We start from the raw sequence: 15,347 nt of genomic DNA, 5'->3' as shown, positions 1-15,347 counted from the left end.
GTGTCCGAGCAGTAAAGGGAATTGACAAATGGACAGAGATGTGTCGGTGTGCTCACCTGAGGCACAAATAAGAACCCTGTCGAGGCACGCGGGGCTCTTTTGAACTGAAGCTACACAATGCTCTAACTGCGCTCTGTTCATTTCGCCAGGGTCTGAACGCTGGTAAGCTTCATGGGGGCTGTGAAATGGTGAGGACACACACATCTAGACATACACACCCAGACAGCATAAGCTATGTCCTGTGAGTTATAACTCATGTATGATCACTAAATGGAAACATTTGTTATCTCCCCAACAATACAGCCAGAGGAGCTACATCTTTTATGACTCCCAGGGCCCCCCCTTCAGAATCCCCCCCCCCCCCCCCACACACACACTCCTACGCACACTTTAAGAGACACACCCGCTGAGACGCCTGCCACACGTTGGAGCCCACAGGTCATTCTCCTGTGAATCAACCCAAACGAGAAACGCATCGAGGCATAAACAACCGCACAACACCTCCCTCCTCAAACCTCAAAACTTCATCAAACATTAAAACTGGGGCACACACCTGCGTGCACACACACAACACACGGGTGGGTGCCTTCATGCCTTGATAAATGTACAGTTATGAAACATTTACAAAAATATATCCCCATTGTCTTGTTATGAAATATGCAGGTTCTTGTTCAGACTGATACACACTCTCGGAGCTTATGGTCTACTCGCATGTAATAACATTCAGTTTAGGGACAAATGTCTTAACGTGACTTCACCAAGAACACAAACCTGGTTATGACCTACTTTACAGAACCACAGATACGTCCACTGTTATCCATGCATGACAACAAAAGCATGTTGTTGTCAGTTCACTACAAATGGCATGCTGATCGTGTTTTGATTCAGCCTGGTCTCATTCCCAGGGCGTCAAATACAAAGGCATCTTAACGGACACACAAAGCACCCTTTAGCATCTGTCTAAGCTTTCTAATTATTCCTATGTAAACATATTTGCGTCACTATTAGACAAAGTCTGCTAACTAAGTCGATGTGGAGACATATCCTATAGGCCAACACAGATAGAACCATACCACTAACATAAAACTAACATGGTTAAAATATTCCCTTTTGTTGTATTAATCTTTTAAATTCAAGAGTCAAACTGATTAATTGTATTCTTTCTGCAATGTCCAAGGCTGCTCATTGTTAGTTGCAAGTTTAATTACCAACCAGATGAATGCCTTTTATGTTTGCCAACACTGTAATTGCACATGTTGTTGCAACCTTGACAGAGCCTTGAAAGAAAGTTTTAAAAGTGAAATGAAAAATAAAGCTGTTATTTGTCTATTTTAAAACTGGTATGGCTCTCCAAGGTGAAATCCGTTTTTGTCTGGAGAGAAGGAAATGAATATCAAATCTAACAGCACACTTTGGGAAAAGATAAGCAGGAACACAAAGTGCTATAAATGCAATTTTGCAGTAATTTGGCATTAGTATTTATAGCTAACAGACTAAACATATTTGCAAAGTAACATCATCGTAAGCGAAGCTCTATAACTAAAGATGAGTCATTAGCATTAGCGCCAAAGGTATGGAGTGGTTTTAAGTTCCTGTCTCCTAAATCCATTGTCTTTATAGTTAATGTAACTAGATAACAATTTATATGTAAACGGCTTGCAAATATTTAGCATTATAAAAATGAGTTAGCTAGGGCGTTAGCAATTGTTATTTGATGTTAGCTTAACGTTTTGACACAGTTTCACCTGGTTTTAAGCGCTATGTTGGTGTGTTGCTGAAACAAACAAATTACTCTCAAAGAAAGTGTACTTTTTCCTGATTTGTCTTTGTGTTGCCATTGTTGTGTCCTAAGAAGAGTAAAAAATGTATCCAATACTTACTTTGGTGACTATGGGACAAAATGTGGTTAAATGTGTTCACATTCACGGTAAAATAAGTCGAGATCTGCAGTTAGTCTCCCAAAGAGAAGTATCAGTGGCAAAACCCACGTGACACAGCTATAAGGATACGGCTGTTTCATTAGAAACCTCTTAGAATACTTGCATTAGCATAATGAGACACATATTCAGAAAACAAACCACAAGCAACACTGTGAAGAATAACTGGGCGGGGAATAGAAAATAGAGAAAAGGAGGGGTAGAGTTAACCCTTGGACACACACTCACAAACACACTTACACACTCATACACACACAAACTAAATCATCATTGGAAAATCATTAGAAATCTGGCAAAGTAGAGGGGCACAGATTGAGGGACAAACCCCCCATTCAGGCGCTCACAAAGACAGGCCTCCACACTCACACTAACACACTCACAGAGAGGCAGCCGGGTGGAAGGGAAGAGGGGAGGATCCAACAATACACTGCTGCACGCACACACACACACACACACACACACACACACACACACACACACACACACACACACACACACACATAGCTTGAACCTCACAAACAGCCCCTCAATACTTCCCAACCCGCCCACCTCTGTCGACATTTATTACTCTTTCTGTGCGAATGTCTTGAGTTTCATTCACATGTCGGGCCATTGTGAGTGTGTGCGTGTGCGTGCGTGTGTGTGTGTGTGTGTGTGTGTGTGTGTGTGTGTGTGTGTGTGTGTGTGTGTGTGTGTGTGTGTGTGTGTGTGTGTGTGTGTGTGTGTGTGTTTGTCGCTGTGAATGAGAGCTCCATTAGTGATTCATTTGTGTGTAGTTAACCATTGTGAAGAGACGGCAACATTTTATTTGTCTGAACCCAACCCTGACCATATGGCCACACCTTCCCTTGCTCACTCCTCCGCCTCCCCTCCATTTTCCTCCCAACTCTCCTCGTTCCCTGCCTCTCCCTCTGGAGTTAACACTTCTTCTTCCTCCCTTTCTTCCCCCTCCTCTCCCTCACTCACAGTTCATCTGTTTACCTCCACTTGTCTGCACATTCTGCTCAGACGCTGCCTTCTTCTTTCAGCTGACTTTTGGGAAAGCTTGAGTGCAGCATGTGTGCACGTCTCGTGTGTGTGTGTGTTCTAGGTCGACAGGGACAGGCCTCGATGGCTGTCAGCTACAATCAGCACTCACGTGTGCCAGTAATGTTGTGTATTGTCCGAACACATCACCAGAGGAACATCTGAGACGTCCATTAAAGTTCAAAGCAATTTATCACTATCTCCCTCCTCCTCCGCTCTACGTCTCCCATCATCCCTCACTTCCTCCTCCTTCTCCCCGTGCTGTCACTGTCTCCTTCTTCTCCTCTCCTCCTCCCAGTCTTACTCCTCAGTCTCCATCCATCACATCCAAACGCTCTCCCTGTTCTGCTCGAATACAAATTCAAATAGGATTAATAGATATATGTTTTGCTGAAGGAGGTTGAAGACGCAAAATAAAATATAACACAAATGAAGATATTGTAACGACTCTCTCTTACACTTATTCTTTCATTTGTGTGTGTGTCTCCCCCTCTCTGTGCCTCTGTCTGTCACACTTGCTAATGCATGATGCCCTTGACATCTTGAGTGTGATTTGTGACAAGCTGAAGCTCCTGAAGGCTTTGAGCGTGTGCGTCTGATCGGTGTGTGCGTGTGCTTCCTGTGCGTGACACGAGCCACCCCGGATTGTGATAACTTTAGACGGCGAGTTTAAATATTAAACTGGCCTTAACAAGTGACAGCTCTCTAACACCCGTTCAACAGCCGTTCAACATGCATGCGCAAGCTCTGTTTCGCAAACACTCGCCCACATGTGTTCCAGCCCTGACAGTAAGTAGCTTTACCTCAGCATACATGTCTAGTGGATGTGTGAGTGCTTGTTGTATATGTGCCTGTGTGTGCTTGCCTGTGTTTGTGTGTCTGTGTGTGTATATGAGACACAAGGTTGGATTTGGACTTGTTTTTAATCAGTGGGATTTCGCAAATGGCCCCGGGCTTCTCCCAGGGACTAATTAGTGATGTGACTTCGACATAATAAATAAACACTCACACAAAAGCGCGCGTACAGCAATGCAGCATCAAAACATACAACAAAAGAACACAGGCTAAGAGAGAGTTAGAGGAGAGTCCGGATTTAGAGATAAGATGAAGAAATCGTACATTTACAGGGGAAGTAAGCAAAAGCGTGGATGCTGCCTGATCCATTCTGTCACTACCCTAATTTCTTCCTTTTCTTTCTTTTGCAGTGTTTTACTGTCGTTTTCACATTCTATTTCTCTCCCTCTGTAGACACACACACACACACACACACACACACACACACACACACACACACACACACACACACACACACAGGTTCAACTATTTAATGTGTTGACAGCCTGCACAAAATGAGAGCAGAAGGTTGACGGCCTAAGAGAATTCCTCGGGCTTTTCCACTCTGCACCTTAATGCACACACACACACACACACACACACACACACACACACACACACACACACACACACACACACACACACACACACACACACCACACACACACACACACCACACACATTCTGGCTGTGTAAACCAGAGAGATTAGCAGCTCATTACCATACCACAGGGGGGCTACACACAGGGGACTGTGTGCCTCTGTGTACGCATGTGTGTGAGTGTGTTCAGTGTGTGCGCCAACACACCTCAGAGCATTGTCTTCTGGTCATAACAACAACTGTTCCATTATTTGTGTGTGTGTATGTGTGCCAGAATGAAAGTGTCTTTAATCAGGAGGACAGAAAAACAGGCTACAGAGAATTACTGAATATGTTTTCGTTGCCGAGACAATGATCAGATTAAACAAATTCACCTCGTTAAGCAGCTAATACATCTGTCCAATCAGCATGCAGGACTGAGGCAGCAACACCTGCTCCCCGGCGTTGACCTCAGACAGATGTGGAGATGATCCACTTTCAGGATTGCTTGTCATAATTGAGGGAGGATTGTTCCATCCTTTTGAAGTCTGCCGTTTGGCATGAAAAGGGGAATGCAACCCAGTTACTGTCTACTTCTCACGTTTATATGGAAAGTCCACACTCTTTCCAAACAAACTTCTGCCTTTTATGTGCAGTAATACAGACACAGTTAGGGTCACTTGGGTATTTTGTCTGCATGCTGTTTCCAAATAAATCTGGATAGTTTTTATACAATATTCACAAGCCACATTTGTAAGGTCAGGGCAGGGAACTGATCTAGGAGCCCCTTTGGCTGGGGTCAGTGCTAACATGCTGATGCTAAGCATGGTATATGTTTGATATTTTTGCAATCTAACATTATGCTTTTATCAAACTCTGGTGTGATTCAGACCCTGGTAACATTTGTATTAGCAGTTGTGAACTCAGTAATCAAACTCAGTTGATTTTGGTCAACAATCCTGTGAGACTGACCGTTGAGCGGCCCGACCAAAAAAAAAAAAAAAACTGCCTCGGTCAGTGAACCCTTAGATGGCCAATTGGGTATACAAAACGTATTTCCTGACATTTACAACTTGACTAATCTAATAGATGTTGGAAGACCTATTTTTTTTGTGCACAGGCTGGCTATAGGACGTCTGTATAGATACATTTATGCACAACATAACATAATCAGTTTTTCCCCGTTTTCCTGTTCATTAGTCAGAGGCAGAGCACAAAACAGACTCTTGACTCATGTTTATGGCTGCAGGAAACAGCAGGTAGTGTGTCAACAACTGACACATCCCGGGGCAAATCTATTTTAATGCTGACAGTCGGCGGCGAGTTTCTCCTTAAAGAAAGAGGAAGTGCAACCTGATGCCTTGATCGGGATAAAGGCCAAGATTTATTTAGACTGATAAAATGATCAGAGTCGTGGCAGTGAAAGTGAGTCTGTGTGTGTGTGTGTGTGTGTGTGTGTGTGTGTGTGTGTGTGTGTGTGTGTGTGTGTGTGTGTGTGTGTGTGTGTGTGTGTGTGTGTGTGTGTGTGTGTGTGTGTTTCTGTGTGTGTTCTGCTTGTGCGCGCTTCACTCCCTCTTACACACACACTCCAAACGCACGTACACCTCTTCACAATCAGAAATCAGTGCCTGACTGAAGAGAGAAAAGAGAATTCATTAAACTCAGCCACCCACGCTGGGCCACAGAATAGACGGGGGGGGGGTAGTGAGGGAAGAAAGGCGGTGAAGATGATGATGAGAGAGAGAGGGAGCAAAGAAAAGAGGGGAGTGAAAGGGAGGAAGAGGAAGGAAAGGGAGAAAGACAGAGGGGATGGAGTCCTCTTAGCGGGGGCCGATCAAATGAAGTGGATAGGAGGTCAGTTGAACAGAAAAGCTCTTCTGGAGTGAAGGGATGAATCAGGGTAAAGAAATAGCAGAACACCGGAGGAGAGAGGAGAGCATGCTGTGTGTGAGGGAGGTGTTAGATAGGAGTTAGTTTGAGACACAGCTAGGCTAGCAGCAGTTGGTGTTACACCGATGTTACACAATGACCAAGACCGCAGAAAGTCTGACGATCTTTCGTAGCAAACTGGAAACCCACCTGTTTCGCCTGTATTTTGGCCATTAATTAGAAATAAAAGTGTTGAGCACCTTATGCGTTCAACCCATTTGAAACTAATGCACCAGCACTTCAATGGTTTGGCTTATTTGAAGTGAATATACCTTTCCTTCTTCTTTTGTTCTTATGGTTTATTGATTGCACTTATTGAGTCCCTTTGACTGAGAGACCTTTCCCTGAAAACTCTTTAGTTCTAAGTTCATGTAATGTCTTTTTAGTCATGTACTAATAGAGCCGCTCATTGCCCAGATAATTCTCAGCTAGCAAGTGAGCGTAAACTGTAAAAAGTCCAAGGTTGAAACGAAAGGTTTTTTACACAAAGACGCAACAAAAACATCTAACTGGAGAGGCAATTAGATTATTGAACTTTGTCTGTAAGAATCAACGTCGATAATTGTCAAACAAATGTAAGGAACATCAAGAGACTTGGTTGTTTAAGACCAGATAACGAATTAGCTACCTGTGATAAACGATATGATAATAGGGAACTTGATGATTTTAATGACGTAATTTGGTAACTTGTGGAGAGCTTGACCGGAGATGATAAATAAGCATTTAAGATAAACGCTCTACTGGTGTTGACCATCATTGACTAACATCTTGTCTTGTAAAATATCTGGTGTCATCAATAAAACTGAGCAATGAAGCAAGAAAAGAGGATTGAAAACGTATTTCCTGGGCGTACTCAAACTGTCTTGCCTGCAGCCGTTAGCTCTCTGTTGTCCATGCTTGGTAGCCAAAAGGCATTCCAACAACTTTCTCCAAACCTGACTGACAGCCAATCAGATAATGTGTTCCTGGTAAGAGTGGCTGTGACCTTAGACTGACGTGTTAACCTTTCCCTCTCCGTCCTCATCCCGGACCTAATCCGCACTGCCCTAATCTGGTTAACTAGAGCTGTTTCTGCAAATGAACAAAAGCCTAATCTAATTCCCATTTAGCACTAATTAAGAGATTATTGACCCCTCATCCTATTATCGTAATCATCGAGATTTGGAAAACAATCACATACAAGCAATAGAAAGGGGGTCAGTAAAACGAGAAGTCAAGAATCACACTCCTGTGTACTGTTAGAGAATCTGTGTGTGGCAACAGGGCTCACTTAGATAAGATGTAGAGATACACTGAAGGAAAGATTGTGAGGTTCCTCTATCTGCCTTAGAGACACACACACACACACACACACACACACACTCTCACACACGTTCCACCTTAAGCCTTTTACTGTCCAGAATGTCAGCCGCCGTCAGCACCATGGCCTGTCAAACAGAGTTGGAGAGGGTGTGTGTGTGTGTGTGTGTGTGTGTGTGTGTGTGTGTGTGTGTGTGTGTGTGTGTGTGTGTGTGTGTGTGTGTGTGTGTGTGTGTGTGTGTGTGTGTGAGAGTGATTGAGGGAGAGAGAGGGAGAGACTGAGACGGAAGCTGAGGGACAGAGACATGCAGGAGGGAGGGGTGTCCTTGAGAGAGGACAGAGGTGTTCAGCTGGATCTAATGTGATGGAGGAAACAACTCAAGCGCACACACACACACACACACACACACACACACACACACACACACACACACACTCGCACACCACTGTTGCATCAATAACATTCCTCTCCAGGAAGAGAAAAACATTTGTTGGGATAAATTCACATGAAACCACAATCCGTCAGACTAAATCCGTTTGTCCCGTTCAACCCTCCACAGGCCGGCCTTTGATTTCGCCTGTATATAGAAGTTGGTGCGAGAGCGGGGCCGGGCCCCAGCCTGGATCTCTGCATTGGGCCTCAGCATCATTATCATCAGCAGCGGGCCCTCTCAGATGCGCCAGCACAAGATCAAAGGAAAGCCTCTCAATCTTCTCCCCTCACTGAGGCAGCACAGAGCTGCTCTATAACTGGCATCTTGGTCCTGCGATAATCCCCCCATTGATGTACTTCACAGATTCAGTTCAGTCTGCGCCGAGGCTCTGGGTGGAGGGTTAAAGATGCCGAGGAATGTCTGTCAGAGTTTGCAGCACAGTGTGCCAGATCTTATTAAGCCGTACGCTGGCCGAGCTGTGTCCTGTGTCCTTCCACTGTGCCCTTTTTGTCCAACTTGTTTCCAAGGTGATTTGCTCACATGAGGTAATGTTAATGTTTTATGAGGTCTGCTAGCATTTGCATAGATTTTACCCAGATCATCATTTAGGCTTTTGTAAAGGATACAAAAATAGGTTATGTATTTAGCACAAGCAATTAAAAAGCATATACACTGCAACATGTAGGCATGGGATGGCAGGGCAAATTAATTCACCTTATTTTTCTACTTCCTTCCTTCCCTTTGAAGTCCATGAGGGGGGGGGGAGTTACACTGGAAGGCAGAAGGAGAGGGTGGAGGGCGAGGATGGAGACAGGGAACAATAGACCAGAGAGCCATTACCTCAGCTCTGCCACTGTGCCTCTTAGCGTCTCCATCTACTGGTATCTTTACAAACTGCTGGCGGGATTCTGCTGACTGGCACTGCTGAGTTGACAAAATAGAAGTCTGTTGATATCATGTCCGTTGTAACTGAATTAACAGCTAAATTAGGAAGATTATCAAGTTGTTGCATTTCAGATCACTTACCATCAGCCAACAGTTTGATACAAAGATTTAGCCCACGATAAATACATTTGTGTAGGGACACAATCACAGAAGTTGCTGATGAAAGGCAGGGTTGTTGTTTGGTCAGGGTGATAAGTTATAATACATGAGTCAAATTCACACAATAAACCTGAATCTGCATGGTATCGTGTCAAAACACTCGTCCTGCGATGTTTGATTGGACAAATAGTTTGACATTTTGGGAATTTGACGTAAGATCGATACTACGCTTTAAAAGCTTGCACTGTAAAATAAATTAGAAAATTGATTTATCTCTCGTTTTTATACAGAAAATGTGTATCTATATTTTATTTACAGTTTTTATTTGTTTTTCTTGAACTACATACAAATGTAGCTCCTTATATTAATGTTTATTTAAAATTAATTTGTTGTAATTTTTTAATTATGCTGCTAAGAATTTGTGAGTCGTTTTCAATTTTTTACTAGCCTACATACAATTACCGACCTTATCTGTTCGCTAGCAAATAGTCAAGTGCATACATCCTGGTAAAACCACAACCTATTCTTTATTGATTTTGTATGAATTAAACAAACAAGGTTTATCTTGTTTATTAATGAGCTTTTGTGTTGCTAATAGGTTGATTTACCTTTAAAGATAGCCAATCAAGCTGTTTCCCGCCGTTTTCAGTCTTAATGCTAAGCTAACTGACTGATGGCTAGCTTATCCTACAGATAGTTCTGTAAGAAACATCAATGTTTTCATCCGATCGGCAAGAAAGTGGTCATTCCCAAAATGTCTAACTACTTCTTTAAACATTACCTTCTTTCATGCTGATAAAACGAAGAATGTTACATTTAGAAGTCTAAGGTCACAGTGAGGGCAGCACTTCCGCCACTGTGAGAAAAATGAAGACAGTGAGAATGCAGTTCAGGTTGTAGAAGCCTGTGGTCAGCGTGAATTAATGTGATGTTTTTTATTCACAGCCAACTGTGTATGTGTTGAATTAGACTTATCGCATATGTTTTTTCGCCTCATAAACACTAAACTCACACACACACACTGCTCACACGCCTCCGTCTTAACCACGCAATTTTTCCGAGCTTTGCAAAATGCATTGATAAGCAAGTGCACGCACACACACACACACACACCACACACACACACACACACACACACACACACACACATATACACTGCAGTGTGAAATTGGGTCAGCAGTGGAGAGTGGGCTCTAATGCTGAGCACATATACGCTCTCTAAAACTGATCTGCATATTCATGTGGGTGGCGATCAAAATGACACACACACACACACACACACACACACACACACACACACACACACACACACAAGTAGACAAGTACAGTTACATGCACACATAAATAAGTACATGCATGTTCACATTGGCCTCAACTTAACCATCCCACACACGTGCCCACATGCATTTCACACACACACACACACACACACACACACACACACACACACAACACACACACACACACACACACACACACACACACACACACACAGACAGACAACAAGCACAAAGCAAACCCTGAATCTCATGGATATTGCAACTGTCAGAGAGCCACAGGGGGCATTTATGTTCAACTCATTCTAATTCTGTGGCTAAAAATGAGCTTCTTCCTCTCCCAGCTGTACCATGTCAATCTTTTTTCTCCTTTTCCTTTTCCTTCACTTCCTTCATTCCCCCTTTTTCTCCTGCTGGCAAAAGCTGTGACCATCTTTTAAAGCAGTCCGGTTTATGCTGGCTGCCCAGCAGAACAGCTCTCATTACTTTAGGATTTGCAAGGGAGTTGTAACATTGTCAAAAGTCTTAGAGAGTGCTCACAGAAATATGGGAAGTATGGGGAAGAGAAATGGGAGAAGATGGAGAGAGGGAGAGGTCTCTCCTCGAGGATATACTTGTCAAAAAAACCTATTTTGCCTTTCTGACTTTTTCGGTGATGAACAACAGTTTGCTCTGACAAAGCATTTTCCTGCTTATTTGCAGATGGAGCGAGGAGACGGGGCTCAAGTTGGAACGTGAGAAACTGAAAGGATGTAACAAAGGATTCAGAGCCAGTAAGCAAATAGCTCTGAAGGCCGCTAGGGGCCGAGGGGGAGGAGGGGGGAAAGGGGGAGGGAAGGGGTGGTTGTGCAGGCTGGTGGTGTCTTTTGAAGAGAGAGATGGTAGGGGAAAGAGAAAGGAGGAGACGGAGAGAATGAGACAGAGAGAGAGTGTGTGTCTCCTGTGTATGTGTTTGGGGACCCACACAGTGAGGCCTGAGCATGTGATTTATTTCAGAATACTAATGTCTCTTTGATCTCCTCTGCTTAAAAAAACACCCTGCTGGGATTGTGGGCACACACATACACACACGCATGCACACAAATGCATATAAGTACTGTATTAATATACAAGCTAGCACATGCCCGTACCTGCGAGCGCACATGCACACATTAATATTGTTGTGTCCCCTCGACTGACTGAGGACTCATTTATGCTCACACTTGCACATTCAGTCACACACCCACACACATACTCCAGGGCTTGTAATCTACTTTAACTATCCTCAAATCCATAGAGATCCAATTACAAAGATAGAGGGATATTTGTTTATTTTTTGCATCCTAAAAGACTAATTACATTTTCATGTAAAGATGAAATTAATTGATACAACACAAACGTCTTTTCATTTTCATAATTGTAATGTAATATGTTTTAATTGGGGATCCTGTGACTGTTTCTGCCTACCTCAGCTGCATTTCCAGGCCTATTATCCTGTACTACAGTCACAAAAAGCCCCTCAGAATATTGATGTACTCCACTTACCTTTTTTTCTTCTATCATTTCATCATTATTCCAAGTCAGGGTCATGGGGCTAGAGCATATCCCAGAATGCAATGGGCCAAGGCATTTATTCAAAAGAGCTAGCACAGGCAAGCAAATACTAATATGGAGATTTTTCAGACCTCCTCAGTTGTTGGTCTAATACCATAAAGAAGACAGTGCATTCCTTAACCATATAGGCATCACATACGTAGAAGAACCCTGTTTATGAAAGTTTGATGAGGCAAATTAAAATGAAACAATATGCGTTCATACCAGTCTATCAGCGACGTGCAGTCAGGGGAGGCAGGGGAGGCAGAGCCTCACCTGTCATACTCATAGACTGGCCATACTACAATGTAACGGAAAAACAACTAAAGAAAAACTAAATAGTAATAATAATAAAATGTCTCCACTGATCTGTGTTGTAAATGTGATTTCTGTATGATTCCAATCGCTTTTTATAGTCAAAATCAGCAAATTTGCCGAGCTCCGCTACAACTACATGGGAGCGATGAGGAGTGAGGCAGGGACGAGCTCTGCCTCACGTAAGCCCACAGTAACTTGCTGGAGCGCGGGCACTAATTTAGCGCGGGCACTTATTTTGTGAGCGCGCTCAAGCCAGTTACTGTGTGGCAGGGGCGGATCTACCGGGGTGGCAACTGCCACCCTAAACAATAGCCTTGCCACCCCAGCTGCCACCCCAGTTGGCATCTTTGTTTTGAAAGAAAAGTTGTGGCTCATCGGACATTAATGTGAAAGTCTCTAATGTCCGAGTGCAAGTGAATGCAGCACAAGATGCACGTCATGTAACCCCTCCCCCGGTCCTAACCGGGGGACGGCGCAAAACGAGAAGCATTCGGACCCAAGCACTGAAGGAATGAGGTATTTACGGTCAACAATAACAGAGAAGAGACTGTCAGTTTGGCTGTACTCAGCATTGAATCAAAACGCACTACAGCTGTTGATCTTAATAAGTTTGTGAGGCGTTTTGCTGAACAAAATAGTAATCGCCGCATTCAGCTGTAATAGACATGCCAACTTGATGCTCTGCTCACGGATGACTCGATGAGAATAACAAACTGTTAAGATGATGACCTTGTATGCGTGTATATATTTTTTTCTTTGAGGGGGTCTGCCCCCAAAAAACTGTTTTAAGTCCTGAGAAAGTAAAATAAGACGGTGTGTAAAACTACACTGCCCAGCCAACAGAAAGTAACCACTTTGATTTAACTAGGCCAGTAGGTAAGGACCTTCCACTGGATAATAACTGCAGCGATGTTTTAGCTGAATACACGTTTTTTAACCCTAACTGATGCAGTTAGTCACTTCTTTAATGTTTGTTCTTTCTGATGTAAAGTCAAGGTTGTAACTGTATATCAATAATGATATAATTACTTGTTTTCAAATTTGAAGGAGGGCGAGCAAGCATCTTGATGAACATTCATCATTAACTCCTCCAAAAAATATAGTTTATTCAATAATAAATGAATATGTGAATCATAACAGTTCTTCACTATATCTGTAAAGCGTCTTTGAGCACCTGTAAAAACGCTAACAAATTAAATCAATTATTATTATTATTTATTAACAGTGATTGACAGCTGATAGGAATAATATGATTGTTAATAGTATCATATTCATTCAGACAAACATCGATGAGACAGTTAATTAATGTACTTATTGCAGCAGTCTGCATAGATTTGGTACCCCTGCTGGTCTAAGAGTGAGACAAACTCATTCAGTTATTGTTCAGTTAAAATTCATTCAATTACGTCTGCCACCTTATATGTAAGGCTTTACTGATGTGCCACAATAATATCACCTATGTGATTTAGTTAAAATATTAATATTGTGGCTTTCCAAATTAACATTGATTGTAGGGGTGTAACGGTTCACAAACATTTCGGTTCGGTACGTAGGCCTACCTCGGTTTTTAGGTCACGGTTCGGTTCGGTTCGTTACGTTTTCGGTACAGCAGAAAAAATTATCACAAAACATTAAAAAACATTTTTTAATTATTATTAAACTGTGACTAATGTATTCAAATAAATACAAAATATAGTAAAATAAACATTAAGGTGCAGCATTTCGATGAACTGAAATAATCTGTATTTGAACTGTACTAGTACCTAAGCAGCCAGCTTGACATTAGGACTTGCTTGTCATTCTATTTTCATGTTGTTTAAAGAAAGATGAACTTGTCCACATTGCTTGCTGAAATGGCAGATCTACTGGCACTAACAATGCCTCCTGCTGTGGAGAACACCCTCTCTAGGGACAGTGGCAGCAGATACAGCCAGGTAGCGCTTTGCTAACATGGCAACATAAGGATACTTGGCGTTTGTAATAGCTTTGGCTCGGTCTGAAATCTCTGCGAGTGGTGGAGGCTTAAATGCTAGTGGGAGTTGGGTTTGCACTTCAGTCTTTTTTCTTTTGGTACCGGTGATATTCACATTTGGGTGATGCCTTTTCAAATGAGTTTGATGTATTGCCAGCCGCGTAACCAATGTTAGTTGAACAATGCCGACAAGCAGCTTTGGTTCGGTCCACCTGTCTTTGTCCGTCATCCTTGTACGTAACTGCGAAACCAAAATGTTCCAAAACCGGAGACTTCAATGATGCTGGAGGATTTTCGAGCTCAACTTTATCTGCGTTCGCCATTTCGACAGTTCCTCAAATTACTGACTACATTTGAACGCATCCCTGTGACCAGCTCTCATAGTATGCCTCTCGTCCAATGAAATGACTTGGTCGCTCTATGATATATACCTGAGATTACTTCCAGAAAGTTGTTCATGTTCTAAAATGTTTACGTTTAACGCTATATTCGTTCGGTACACACGTGTACCGAATCGAAGGGCCAGTACCGAATAATTTCAGTACGGGTACCGTTACACCCCTAATTGATTGATATGATTGCGATTTAAATCAGCATATACTTCTGTCAGGGGATGCCACCCCTCAAAATCTCCTGCCACCCTCTTGCCCCCCCATGAATATTTGTCTAGATCCGCCCCTGCTGTGTGGTAAGGTGAGGCACAGATGAGCTCTGCCTCACCTCAAAATGCGTCACCTCACAGAAACTGGCTGGAAAGCGGGCCCTAAGCGCATGCCTGTTACCATCTCACTGTAGGTCACCAATGTAATGTTTGTAGATCCCTTTATTACATTTATCCTCGCCATCCATAGTCTCTAAATAACTTATTTCACGTATATATGATATTTAGGCTCGCCTTACAACGGCAATGAAAAAAGCACCAGGGGAGGCAGCCATAACCTCTGCCGCACTGAAGGGGGCGCACGTGAGCCCACAGGTCCTTGTTGCTACTGTTATTCTACGCAGAGACGGTATGGACGCGATCAACAAACTAGACTTTTGAAACTAGAGGAAGATAAGGAGGACTTTTACAAAAAAGTAATAGAGATTGTTGTCCAGAAGGATAGCATGGACTTCATCTTCAAGT

This window comes from Gymnodraco acuticeps, unplaced genomic scaffold (assembly GCF_902827175.1).
Source record: "Gymnodraco acuticeps unplaced genomic scaffold, fGymAcu1.1, whole genome shotgun sequence".
Lineage (NCBI taxonomy): Eukaryota > Metazoa > Chordata > Actinopteri > Perciformes > Bathydraconidae > Gymnodraco > Gymnodraco acuticeps.
The sequence above is the reverse complement of the archived record's forward strand: the minus strand, read 5'-3'. Positions refer to the sequence as shown.